A 14,375-nucleotide genomic window follows, 5' to 3' on the forward strand; every position below is an offset into this window, starting at 1 on the left:
CATGTACCTGGTTTCTCAGCCTTTTGCTTACCTTTTGAGTTTGTGGGACTATCTTTGTGTCAAGAACCTGTGCAGGGATCACAAAACCAGAGATAGCAGCTGCAGACGTTTTCACAGATAATCCACTGAGCTTCCTCTTCTTCAGCCATTAAATCCAATGTCCTCACTCTGGGCAGCACATAAGGATCATGTGGGGCAGTGTTTCTACACTTAACACAAATGCAGATTGCCTACCATTAAGACATTCGTTCTGGTGCTGTAGTAGTGGTGTCAATACTGTGATCACTGGACTGCACTTGAATAGCAAATACACACATTGCCATTGAACTCAGATTACTGAGCACCTTCAGATAACTTAATTGGAATCTCTGAGAAGTGGCCTGTACAAAGTTTTTTAAAGTTCCTTAGGTGAAAAGTTAAGAACTGTTACTGCCCTGAACCCTACTTTAAGGGCCTGTTATGTCAAAATGTTATGATCTTTGAGGATTCACTGCAGAGTATGTAACATTAATGAGCACTGTTATCAATAAAAAATTTATAAGTGATGAATGTTCATTAGTCAAAATATTTCTATAATATGGCAAAGTCTTGGAAGGGAGCTAGATGGAAAGAGGAAGTCATTATACCTGAAAAATTACCTTGCACAACATCATACAACTGGGCAAATCAAGACTGTTGCCTCTAGAATTTCATACATGGTATTCCTCCAACCTATTACCTTCTCCCCTCTGCTTCCTCTTTGTTAGATTATCCTGACTTGAAAAGATACCAGATCATTTTCCATCCTGACAACTTACCCAAAGTGTCTGAGGGTGACTCTGGGGCCTTGACCCAAGATCCTTCTCCTCTTTACTCATTATAAGCATATGAAGTTACATCTTCTGTAGTCATCTCATACCTATACCATCCCTTCTCATGTCTTGCCTTCTAGCCAACCATGGACCCGAGAGGCTCTGCATCCCAGGAGAGTCTTGATTCAGGCATAACTCATTAAGCACAAACTAATTATCCAGGACTTGTTTAAGACAAATTCTCAAAGTACTGTAGGGTGACTCATTACAGCCTCTGATCACACCTGAGTGTACTTTGGGAAAAGGTGGGGTTGAAGAACCCAGGCATGAATGATCACTCATTGCCCATTTAGGGAATGGACAGGAATCCTGTGCTGGTGGGGCCTACACTGGGGACTTGAAGAAAAATGGTTGGACAGTCCATAAAAATAAATCAAGTACTAGACTCTGAATGTTTTAAAATATCTTAGGAGGATAGCAGTTTATACAAGTGGCATCCAATTCCATGTTATTGCACTGCTGTGCAGTAAGTGAACCTTACATAATAAAACTTACTTGGTAAGGTTCAAGTGAGCCTTCAAGTGAGCATTATATTATGGAGATAATGCTACATAACAAAGCATATGTCATTCACCTCACTTAATCTCAACCTGTAGGCATTTATCATAATACAGTGTGACACCAAGAACACCTGCTTGGCCTGCACAAAGTAGCACAGTGTGCATGTTTTATGAATAAATATTGTTGTTGATCTTTCCCTGTGCATAATTTACTACTGTTTTAATGTTGACTGTTCCCCAAAGGTCCATACCTAAAGGCCTAGACTCAAGATTGCAGGATTAGGAGTTGCTATGGTGAAGAGGCAGGACCTTATGGAAAGTCCTTAGGTCATTGAGGATGACTTTGAAAAGGATTATAGAACTCCATTCTAGTTTGAGATGTGATCCTTCCTCTGTATGTGCTCTGCCATCCCTATCCTGCACCATGAGGAGATAATGCAAGAGGTGATCTGGCCAAGGCTGCACTAAGCCATTTGGCATTTGAATCCTTCAAACTGTGAGCTAATGAACCTATTTCTAAGTTGATTGTACTAAGATATTTCATTTTACTGGTTTAAATCTAGTATAATAGTCTCTTTAATCAATAATACTGGAAAAATTGAATTTCCATAGTCAAAATTTTAAAATTTTGATCTTCACCTCACATTCTGTACAACAGTTCATAGAAAATGATTAGATCTTAATGTTTGTTTGAGTGCTGAGGCCATTCCCCATGACATCCTGCTGTGTGGAGCCAGAGATGTCTCAAAGCAAAAGTGTAGATGGAGCAGGATGGATGTGCAGTGCTTTCAAGTGGTAGCCACTGAAGTCAGTTGAGATTGATTGGAATAAGAGACTGAGAAAACTTAGAACAGTGCACCATCAGTGTGTAGTTCTTAAGGTACATGTTGTTATGCAAATAACAATTTTTTAGTCTATCATTTGGCCATTCTCTGATTCATTTGCAAGCTAATGTTGCAAATAGCTGGGTTGCTGTTGCACATGGGGTAGTTTATATTGATCACCAAGGGGAAACATGGTTACTCTACACAACTGGAATTGAGAACGTGATGTCTGCAATCCTGTGAATACTTTCAGTGACACTTTATATTTCTAAGTCCATTAATAAACATAATGAAAACTATAAAACCCAATAAAGGTTACACCAGTAAGGATGCAGGTCCCTAAGAAGGAAGTTTGCAATGTGTCACTAAGTGAAGATCCTCCAGCTGATGATGGCCAAGGAGGAGTGGACAGTGAGAAAGTGAATTATATATGCCAAACCTGGCTTCTCAATCAAATGCTAGGAGAGAATCATCTTGGCATTAGGAAGTGACATGATATAGATGGAGGAAGGGGTGATGGTTGTGCTGGGTGCTCTCAATGATTTCCATAGAAAATGAGCCAAATGTGGTGCAAAAGTCAATTAATTTTTCAACCCTACATGAGGAAGAATTGGACATGGTCTGGAAAGTTTGTTTTTTCTTATTCTTCTGATTTCTTTGTATCTGCATGTGCCTTAATCAAAGAAGTCTGAGCCTTGTTAAATGCATTTCTTCCTCTCCTACTGACTGTGAGCAGCAAGATAGGGAGAAATAACAGGTTCTGCCATCCTTGCAATGTTTCTGAAACATGAGTTTCATGGCAGTACTCTACTCAAAGACCACTGTATGGTAATATGGATCCCTGTTATCCACAGGATAAAGCCTAAACTCTTAAACTCCTAAGATAGGTTGGGACATTCACAATATGATCCCTGACTATCCTGCTGGCTTCTGCAGCCATCCACCTTCAGATCTTGAAATGTAGGCTGCAGCCACACAAGTCTCCTGACCCTTCCCTACACAGGCAATGAGAAAGCATCTGTCCTGAGATGCTTGGCATTTTCACTTCCCCAAAGGATGGTCAGGTGTGAACAGAGGCTGTCATGAGTCACCACTACAGGACTCTGGGAGAATTTGTCCCTGATGGGTCCTGGCTTATTATTTTGTTTTTAATGAGTTCCTCTGGCATTCATACTCCTCTGGGATGCAGAGCTCCTCAGCCTCCTGTGTGTAGAAAGGAAGAATGAGAAGGGATGGTGCAGGTAGGTGAAAACTACAGAGGCCTTTACTTCCTGTGCCTCTAACAAATAAAGGGGAGCAGGATCAGGGCCCTGGAATCACAACCACCCTGGGTAAGTTGGTAGGTGGGTGAATGAGCTCTTGTCTGTCTTTCAAATATGATTGTCTTGAATTCCCAGGTTGTATGATGTTCTGCAGAATAATTTTTTAGGTTGTTAAGTTTCTTCTTTTCCATCTTTTTGCCTCTGAAGACATTGTCACATGGTGTAAATAATTTAATTAACTTTCAATATTTTCATATTTTATTAATAATAACTTTCATTACTGAAACTTATGGTACAATGTATTTGCAATGATTGTATTATTTGCAGATAAAAAATAGTCTTATGAATAAGAGTTCAGTGCTGTAATAATTCTTGAGCATTCTTTAGTTTACATTCACCTCTGGAGCTTTAAAAAGCTTTGCATAGGCCTCCTGTCATACATTATGATTAAATTTATCTGAAGGGGCTAACTAACCTTAATTTAATGACATTGTATGAGTTTGCTACTTTAGTGAAGTTCAGTGACAAAAGTACTGACATTACCTTGGATGCATTTAAAATGTAGAAGTTTTAAAACCAGATTAGGTTTTTAACAGAATCCCCAGGTGACTTGCATGTATATTAAATACTAGAGACACTGCCCTAGGTGATTCTTATGTTCATATAGATTGAGAACTATAGACTTAACAGCTGTAGAAGTTCATTGGATCATCATTGATGACATCGGCAGGTGATGTCTATAGTGTAATCCCTGTAGGTACTTCCGATACATGAGATCGACCCATTCATTCACCAGGGAATTCAACATTCTGAGAGACCAGGTACATAATCTACATGTTTCTTCCCACTGTAATGCCAACACCTAATATTCAAGGCACATACTGTTAATGTGGCAGTGTTGAGCACCAGCAGCAGGGTGAAATTACCAGCAGTTGTATTCATTCCTTTCATTTTAGCAAAATGAGCTTCCCACATCTGTTAAAGCCACCCCTCTGCTTTCATTCACAGCTTTTTGACATATTGGGGTTTATTAGTCAGGGCCAAGTAGAAGAATCAATATTATGTGTACATGTATGATTATGTGTGCAATTTTATTTTAAGAACATAGTCCATTGATATTGAATATTTCTAAGTTTACAATCTACAGTGAAAAACAGTGGACTTTAAAGGAAAGAATGGATGTTACACTCTTGAATGCAGAGCATTCTGGGATGAAAGTCTTTTGGAGACTGAATGCTTAATCAGGAGAATAAAGTCTTTCTTTCCTGTAAGTTTTTCAACTGATGATACAAGGCTCCTCATATAGAGGGTAGTCTGTTTTTGTTAAAGTCTATTGATTTAAATGTTAATCACATTACAAAATATCTTCATGGCAATGTAAAAGTCACATTTGATGAAAACTTGGCCTCAGGACCTAGCAAAGTTGACACATAAAATTAGCCATCATATATGGTATAGATATCTGAGGAGGAACTGAATGGAGAGCTTTAAAAATTATGTTTCTTTCCTCTTTTATAATAATTTACATAATGCTCTTATGTTTAATCACACTGATTCAATGGAATCTGTGTATTAAAGCATAAGAATGTTTCATCGACATCAGTATTGCTGAAAAGAACAGGGCATCTGATATACTCTAATATTTTCCATGAATAGAAAGCTACATCAGAGAAGTTGGTAATGCAGTGACGAAATGTAGTGCTAGGTGATAGACCCAGTCTGATTCCCTCTTAAAATTGGGAGCCATCTCGCAACAAAGACATGAAAAGCTAATTTTTGCTTTACTATAAATTACTGCAAATTCTGAACTAGCTTGGAATGCCTGCCCATGCCTTGAACTCACCCATGCCTGGCTCTCTCTGACCAGATAGCAGCCCTCTCTGAAACTTTAGTGATGCCTCATAAATCTTGGCCTTCCCTGGCCAGATAATGACCCTCTCTGAGGCTCTAATGACCTTCATAAATTCTGACGTCAGGGGCAGCAAAAATGTAAACTAGTCTTTGTGTTATGCTCTTCAGAGTTTTGTTATCTGTAACCCCCCCCCCTTTGTGTAACTTTCTGGGCTATAAAGCTGGGCTGCAAGAAAGTTGCAATGCTGTCTTGTTCCCGCAGTTTTTGTTGGGAGAGGCAGCCTGGCTGGTTGAAATAATAAACTTGCTTTAATTTGATTTTAATTGGAGTCAGTGGTCTTTCCTTTGCATCCTGGTCTAATCTAACACTAGGTGGTGAAGTCTAGAGACTTTGTATTCTGGAAGGATGAAAGTAGCAATTATTCTATTTAAGGGAAGTTGACTTCCTTAAAGTCGAAGGGATATGTCTCATCCTGAGGGACAGCCAACAAATATGGATGAAGCACTGGCCACATCAGGCACCATGCCAGGAGCTGCCCTGCTGCAGGCATGAGGCAGACATTGCCTTTCATGTGTGGAGTTCACAACCTGGTGAGAAGCCACATATCAACCTGTGATCAAGACATGAGCAGTACTACATGAAAACAAGATGCTCTGAAAACTGCCGCAGGACTCACTTAGTGAGTAGACACAAGGGAGTTTTAGATTAGCAAGTGTCATGCAATATGCATGAAAATAAGTGTGGGTAAGCCAGGTGAAGAGAGAGCAGAGGGATAAAGTGATAGGCAGGAGGAACAATTGCATACGAAATGCTATTAAGTCCAGCATTGCTTCGAAGTGGATTGCAAGTGTCACTGTGGGGACAGGTGAGACAGTGGAAGTAGATGCTGGTCAGGAAATAGAGCAATATTTGTGCCTTCAAAAGGAATGTAATCTTAAGATTACAGTAATTACATTACTCTTAAGAGCAATGCAAGATCAGCGGAGGGCGGGAAGATGGCGGAATAAAGGAAGTCCTGTTTCTGGCTTCTCTGTGACATGAAACCAAGAAAGCAGACAGGCAGCTTTTCAACAAGGTCTCATCTAGATGGAATACAACATCTCAGAGAGTGTGAGAAGACCTCTATACAGTGGATGTTCGCAGAAATCACCAGCGCTGCAACCACCTGCAGAGAAATCAGAGCCTCTGAGCTTAAGTAAGTCTCTGGACTCCGGACCCAAAGTCTGAAGTTCTAGCTCATGCAGGCTCACAAGCAGCTTAGCAGAACCACCTATTAGCACCTCTGCAGAACTCCAGATTGCACTCCGCTCCCATGCAGGTCATGCAGCTGCTACCTATCCACAGCACAAGGCCACCGCCCAACTCCCCCCACATCACCAGACAACCCGGCGCTGGAAGCAGACCAACTCCATCTGGGAAAAACCTTCCTCACCATTTTTTGGTGGGGGTGGCTATTAGATCAGATTGCCATTTGAGCAGGTACCTGATTTCCAATTCCCCCTACTCCCCAGCAGCGATAACTCGGCACAGTGGCCACCCAACACAAAACAGCTATCAGTTGGACAGGAGTGCAGTGGGAACAGGGCACTGTCCACCCGGTGTGAGCCTGGGGGTGAGACATCCAGGACCTGATAAATAAGAGAGGGGGGGGGACTAAAGTCTGGAGCATAACAGAGAGATCAGGATCTGGGAAATCTTCAGACAAGAGAGAGAGATGATACCAGGGGCTCGAATCTGATGATTGGTCACAAAAAAAGGCACTTAAGTAAGTCTTAAGTGGCACTATCTCCCTGCTGGGACTGGTGAACAGTACTTCCCATTTTCAGATGCTCCACAACAGGTCCAGTCTTCTCACCCTGGTTACCTACACCATCCTGAGGGCAGAGTCACCAGCTTAAAACAACAACTCTACTTACTGGATGAGAAGAGAAGCAGGAAAGAAATGAGTATTTTTTTTCCTCTTCTTCTTTCTCCTCTACCCTTCTATCCTCTGGCCCTCACATCCCCAACATATGTAAAACCAAGAACTTTGCATGAAATAGGACTTTAAGGACTGAGTCACTTGAATAATATAATATAGAGAAATTGAATAAGACCTTTTTTCTTTTTCTTCTCTTTTTTTCTTTCTTTTTTCCCATTCTCATTCTTTCCCCTTCCAAATTATACTATTTTTACATCCTGTATTTTTTTAAATACATGTGTGTTTGTTTTATGTACTCTACTGTCTTCCCACATAATTGTCTACTCTAAATTACTTCCTGTATATTCTCCTGCTACTAACCCTCTTCACTAGATTTCTCCATCACATTTCCTAAGATATATTAACTCTATACCTTCACATCATTTCCTTAAAAACTGGAACAAGACACAGATGCCCTCTTTCACCACTTCTATTCAATCTAGTTCTTAAAACCCTGGTCAGAGCAATTAGACAGACAAAAGAAATCAAAGAGATATGTATAGGAAAAGAAGAATTTAAATTAGCACTATTTGCTGACAATATGATTCTATACCTAGAAGACCCAAAAAACTTCAGCAGAAAACTTCTTGAACTAGTAAGTGAATTCAGCAAAGTAGCAGAATATAAAAATCAACACCCATAAATCAAAGGCATTTCTGTATATCAGTGACAAAGACCCTGAGAAGGAAATGAGGAAAACTACCCCATTCACAATAACCTCAAAAAAAATAAGATACTTGGGAATCAACTTAATGAAACAGGTGAAAGATCTATACAATGAAAAATACAGAACCCTAAAGAGAGAAATCAAAGAAGACCTTAGAAGATGGAAAAATCTACCTTGCTCTTGGATAGGCATAATTAATATTATCAAAATGACCATAGTATCAAAAGCACTATGCATATTTAATGCAATTCAGATCACAATCCCAATGGCATTCCTCATAGAAATAGAAAAAGCAATCATGAAATTTATCTGGAAAAATAAGAGACCCAGAATAGCTAAAGCAATCCTTAGGAGGAAGAGCAAAGCAGGTGGCATCACTATACCAGACCACAGAGCAATAGTAACAAAAACAGCATGGTATTGGCACCAAAACAGACTGGTAGACCAATGGTACAGAATAGAGGACACAGAAACTAACCAACAAAATTCCAATTATCTTATATTAGACAAAGGTGCCAAAATGATGCATTGGAGTAAAGATAGCCTCTTCAACAAATGATGCTGGGAAAATTGGAAATCCATATGCAACAAAAATGAAATTAACCCCATATCTCTCACATGCACAAAACTTAACTCAAAATGGATCAAGGACCTAGGAATTAAACCAGAGACTCTGCATCTAATAGAAGAAAAAGTAGGCCCCAATCTTCATCATGTGGAATTAGGCCCCAACTTCCTTAGTAAGACTCCTGTAGCACAAGAATTAAAACCAAGAATCAATAAACAGGATGGAATCACACTAAAATTTTTTTCTCAGCAAAAGAAACAATCTGTGAGTTGAACACAGAGCCTACATCCTAGGAGCAAATTTTTACCCCTCTTCATCAGAGAGATCACTAATCTCTAGGGTATATAAAAAACTCAAAAAGCTAAGCACCAAAAAAACAAATATCCCAATCAACAAATGGGCCAAGAACCTGAACAGACACTTTTCAGAAGAGGATATACAATCAATCAGCGAATATATGAAAAAATGTTCATCATCTCTAGCAATCAGAGAAATGCAAATCAAAAATACTATAAGATATCATCTCACTCCAGTCAGAATGGCAGCTATTATGAAGACAAACAACAATAAATGTTGGTGAGGATATGAGGGAAAAGGTACACTCATACATTGTTGGTGGGACGGCAAATTGGTGTAGCCAATATACAAAGCAGTATGGAGATTCTTTGGAAATCTGGGAATGGAACCACCATTTGACCCAGCTATCCCTCTCCTCAGACTATACTCAAAGGACTTACCACAGGGACACAGCCATATCAATGTTTATAACAGCACAATTCACAAAAGCTAATCTGTGGAGCCAACCTAGATGCCCTTCAGTGGATGAATGGATTAAAAAATGTGGCATATATACACAATGGAATTTTACTCAGCAATAAAAGAGAATAAAATCATGGCATTTGCAGGTAAATGGATGGCACTGGAGAAGATAATGCTAAGTGAAGTTAGCCCATCCCCAAAAAAGAAATGCCAAATGTTTTCTCTGATATAAGGAGGCTGACTCATAGTGGGGTAGGGAGGGGGAGCGTGGGAGAAATGGATGAATTCTAGATATGGAAGAGGGGAGGGAAGGAAAGGAGGTGGCAGGGGATTAACAAGGATGGTAGAATGTGATGGACATCATTATCCAAAGTACATGTATAAGACACAAATTGGGTGTCAACCTACTTTATATACACAGATGAAAAATTGTGGTACATGTGTGTAATAAGAATTGTAATGCAAAAAAAAACAAAGAACATGTATAAAGACATGAATTGGCATGAACATACTTTATATACAAAGATATGAAAAAAAGTGCTCTATATGTGTAATAAGAATTTTAATGCATTCTGCTGCCGTGTATTTAAAAAAATAAAATCAATTTTAAAAAGATAAAATGCAAAAAAACAACAACAACAAAAAAAGAAAATTGGGGTAAGGGAGTACAAGCCTTCCCAGTCAACACACCCCCACACCACAGCACCCTGCCACTTGGTATCCACATGCATTGGGTACCCTGAAGTAGTTAAAGAAGGCAGTAAAAGAGAATGGGCCCCAGGGGCCATTTGCAGAGCAAATGCTAGAATCACTCAGTTTTGAACTTAATTGTCCTCAAGACTGAAAAGACCTAGCCAGAGCAGCTCCTGAGCCTGCAACATTTTTGAAGTGGAAGACATTCTTCTATGATGAACGTAAACAGCAGAGGGATCATAACCACACCACAGATGTTAACCTCCCAGAATTGTAATGCGTTCTGCTGTTGTTGTGTATTAAAAAATAATAATAATAAGATCAATTTTAAAAAAAGGAGAGTGTGGCTGCAGAGTCACTAATCAAAACCTCCGGAGACTGAGCAGGAAGCAGGTCTGATTTTATTGCGCAGTTACCATGTATATATACTCAGGTGGTAGCTAAGCAGATTACAGGCAGCCCAATACAATTTCTGGCCAACTATCCCTGCAGCGACCAATCGAGGAGTGGGCCATGGAGCAAGCACAGGGATTGCAACATCTGGTCTCATGCCCAGGGCTGTGCCTACGGGGTAAGCAGTTTTCTTCTGACAAGCCTAGCACGGGGGAGTGATTTGACACTCAGACGCCCTTAATGTACGCCATGTATGCAGTACTCCATGCATTTGTCCCCACGATGATACACAGAAGGGAAGATAATGGTTATGGGACACAAAGATATAAAGGTTACTGGCTGATTCTCATTTTATGTTGTAATTTATTTTTTGGAGTGCTGGGGATCAAACTCAGAGTCTTATACATACTAGAGAAGCACTGTATCACTGTTCTACATCCCCAGACCCTACATCTGAGTTTTAAATGGTGATATAAGACATTGGAGTAGAAGAGTTTATATCTAGTGTATACAGATATATACTAGTATAGCATATAAAATCCTTGAGAACATCAATATATATATAGATGTAATAGCAGTCACTTATGTTTCCCTGGAATTACCATCCAAAACAGGTGTGAAAAATAACAATGTATTTTGTCTCAAAAGTCAATAGTTAAGAGTGTTTAGGAAAGGATGAAATACTCAAACATGTTACAGAGAAGTTAATAAAAAAGACAACAATAATTATGCAAAGAATATACTTTTGAGCTTTAACAATTCCAATTATTATAAAGAAAATGAGATCAATTATTATCGAGTGAGTATCAGACAATGTATGATAATAGAACAATATTCATCTCTTTGGATTGTTAAGGGATTATATTATTTTCTCTTAAAAATACTGGAGATAGAGCATGACAGGAAGGCATCAAATTCTCATCTCCAACTTTCTCCTCCTGGGCCTGCCCATGAAGCCAGAGTATCAAAATCTGTTCAATGCCCTGTTCCTGGCCATGTATCTTACCACCATCCTAAGGAACCTCCTCATCCTCATTCTCATTCACCTGGACTCCCATCTTCACACAACTGTGTATTTGTTTCTCAATATCTTGCCTTCTCTGACCTCTGCTTTTTCTCTGTCACAAAGCTCCAGAACACACAGAGTGAAGTTCCATCCATTCCCTTTGCAGGCTGCCTGGTTCAAATATACTTCTTCCTGCTTTCTGGAAGTCTTGAGAGAATTCTCCTTGTTGCCAAGGCTTATTACTGCTATGTGGCCATCTGCTTCCCCCTGCACTGCACTGCTGTCATGAGCCCTGAGCCCTGAGCCCTGTCTCTCCCTGGTGATGCTGTCCCGGGTGCTCACCATGCTCCATTCCACGTTGCACAATCTGCTCATGGCCAGACTATCTTTCTGTTCAGACAACATGATATTACACTTTTTATATGCCATATCTTCTCTGCTGAAGCTGGCCTGCTCTGACAATCATGTCAATGAGTTGATGATATTTATTACAGGAGGACTCATTATTGTCATCTCATTCCTATTGATCACTGTGTCCTATGCATGAATTTTCTCCTCAAAATTCATGTCCTATGCATGAATTTTCTCGTGGTATCCACAAGGCCTTCTAACCTGTGCCTCCCAACTACTGGTGGTGTCAATGTTCTATGGGTGCATTATTGGTCTCTACTTATGTTCATCAGCTAACAAATCTAGCGTGAAATATTCTATTATGGCTCTGATGTACACTGTGGTGATCCCCATGCTGAACCCCTTCATCTGAGAAGTGGAGACATGAAGGGAGCCCTGAAAAGAGTCTTTTGTAAGAAGACAATTCTATTCTCTGGATGGTAACAGTTCTAATATGTACACTGTGTTGTCAAATACAAATATTGAGTTTGATATTTGAATATTTTTGAAGAACTTTCTTTCCATGAAGGTGAGTGCCCCTCCCTCACTAGTGTTCAGCCTCCTCTAGGTCTTTTGGGTAAGTGCCCCTCACCCAAAAGTGCTCTGTCTCCTCTGGATTCTATTGGTGAGCACCCCTGGCCCACCAGTTCTCAGCCCCCGCTGGGTCTTGTGGGTAAGTGACCCTTGACCTCCAGTGCTTAGTCTTCTCTCAGCCGTATGCCACCTGGATCATTAAATAAACTGTGTGGGTGAGTGCCTTTCCCTCCAATGTAAAGACACCTTCTTTGATCTTAGAATACTATTCACATCAACACTACTGAGGAAAATTGGAGAAATCTAGATAGTTCCTCTTTCAAAAAACCTTGCTTCACTTTTGGTGCTTCCATTCAGACAAGCTTGTCAACAGAGTCTGAAACCAAATGACAACTGTTACTTGATCTCAATTCCAAGAGCACTGAGGACCTGGTTTCATTACTCATTATCCTCCATTTCCACACCTTTATCATGTGGCTGTGCTCTTATTGTTGATTAGACCATGCCCAGGATTTATGAGGTCCTGGTGACCAGTGGATTAAAGCCAAGTTTCCAACCATAATTAGGATCTTTCATGACATACAACTGGGCACTATATTTTCATCAGAGTAGAAACACTCTGGGAACTATGGATCAGGCACAATTCCCACCTGGACAGGACAGTGTGATATGTGCAAAGGAAAATTTCCCACCACCATGGAAAACATCCTGAGACCTGTTAAAAAGCACCCCTGTCCCACCATCACCGAGGTACCTGAGATGTTGCACTGAGGCATTTTCGCCCACATCCCCCCAGGCAGTGGAATTTGGGTCTCTTTTGCATGACGCAGGCTAGCTGCGAGATAAAGCTAAGAAAAGAAGGTGGCAAAAAAAAAAAAAACTACATGACACAGAAAGCAATTTTGAAAAGTGAGGGCTGAATGGCTCTTCGATCTTAGGGGTCGAGCTTCCACACTGGAAAGAGAGCACGCAAGAGCCCGCATTGGTTTATTTATATGGGGGAAATATCAAAGGTTTTTCCATAGAATGTTCTTCACCATTTAAGGTAGGAGGTGGGCTGTCCAGGCCCAGTGGGTTACAACCAGTCTCCTTAGCCCAGTGAAGACTGAGGTCACGTGTATTGTGTAATCCATTAAGTGGGAGGAGCCACAAAATAACTTGCAATGCCAAACCAAAATCTCCTTGGCTCAAGGCCGAGTGAAGATGCTAAATATCTCAGGGGTGACTTCCCACAAGGGATATTCTCCATGGACTCTGAAACGGAGGGTCAGCATCCTCGTCCTCCAGCATGCAGTCTCCTCAGTGTCCTCTGGGTGATCGATCACCTGTCACCTATAAGTGTTCAGTGTCTTTTGGTTCCTCTGGATGACCTCTCTTTGCCCACCGATGCTCAGGCTCCTCTGGGTCCTTGAGTCTCACCCCAGAGTGTCCTCATTGCAGTTGTTCCTTGGTCACCTGCTGGTGAGTACCACCCTATCTCTAGTGTTACTTCTTTATGAGAATATGATGGGTGTGTTTCCTCCAGTTCCCTGGTGCCTTTGATATTTGCTGTTGAGTGAGTATTTTCTTTCTGGCATGTCCTTTGTAGAGCTTGTTGTGTGGTTGATTTTGGAATCTTAAGATGCTGGAAGTTTGAATTTCTTGGCTGCCTCTCCTGTGGTGCATGAGTGCTGTAAACCTGTAGTGGTCCTTCATCTTCCCAGATTGTGATCATTCATGGAGGCCTCTGGCTGTCCTGGCTGGATTATTCTGTACTCTGACTTAATGGATAGATCTGTAGCTGCTGACAGACTTTCTGCAGGGAGCCTTTCTGCACTGTGTCAGAGCTTGCTATCCTGAGGTTCAGAAGCTCTGAGGCAGAGATTTCCTGCACCCACCCCTGAGCCTTGCTCTGCACAGGCTGCCTCCTTCCCAGGGCCCTCCCTGGGAAAGGCTGGGAGCAGGGACTCTGCCCTCCTCTCAAGCCCTCTTCTTGTCCCTCTTGGGCTCTCATTCACTGATGACAGCCACTGTCAGCCTCGTGGTCCACCTTCTCTGTCACTTGGATTCTTTCCCAGGTTGATCAGCTCCACCTTGGAGGAAGTGTTGGGGATTGAGTGTGGGTTCTTCTTCCCCA

The 14,375-nt window shown here is 40.9% G+C and overlaps 1 protein-coding gene and 1 pseudogene across 5 annotated transcripts in view; one reads left to right on the forward strand and one right to left on the reverse strand.

The window, feature by feature from the left end:
• The window catches only part of LOC107155184 (aspartoacylase-like), a 104,684-nt gene that overhangs the window by 65,238 nt on the left and 25,071 nt on the right, over positions 1-14,375 (reverse strand). The gene's annotated exons all lie outside the window — the stretch shown is intronic.
• Positions 6,098-14,375, forward strand: part of LOC125613168 — an 84,952-nt pseudogene continuing 76,674 nt past the window's right edge.

Source organism: Marmota marmota, unplaced genomic scaffold, assembly GCF_001458135.2.
Source record: "Marmota marmota marmota unplaced genomic scaffold, marMar, whole genome shotgun sequence".
NCBI lineage: Eukaryota > Metazoa > Chordata > Mammalia > Rodentia > Sciuridae > Marmota > Marmota marmota.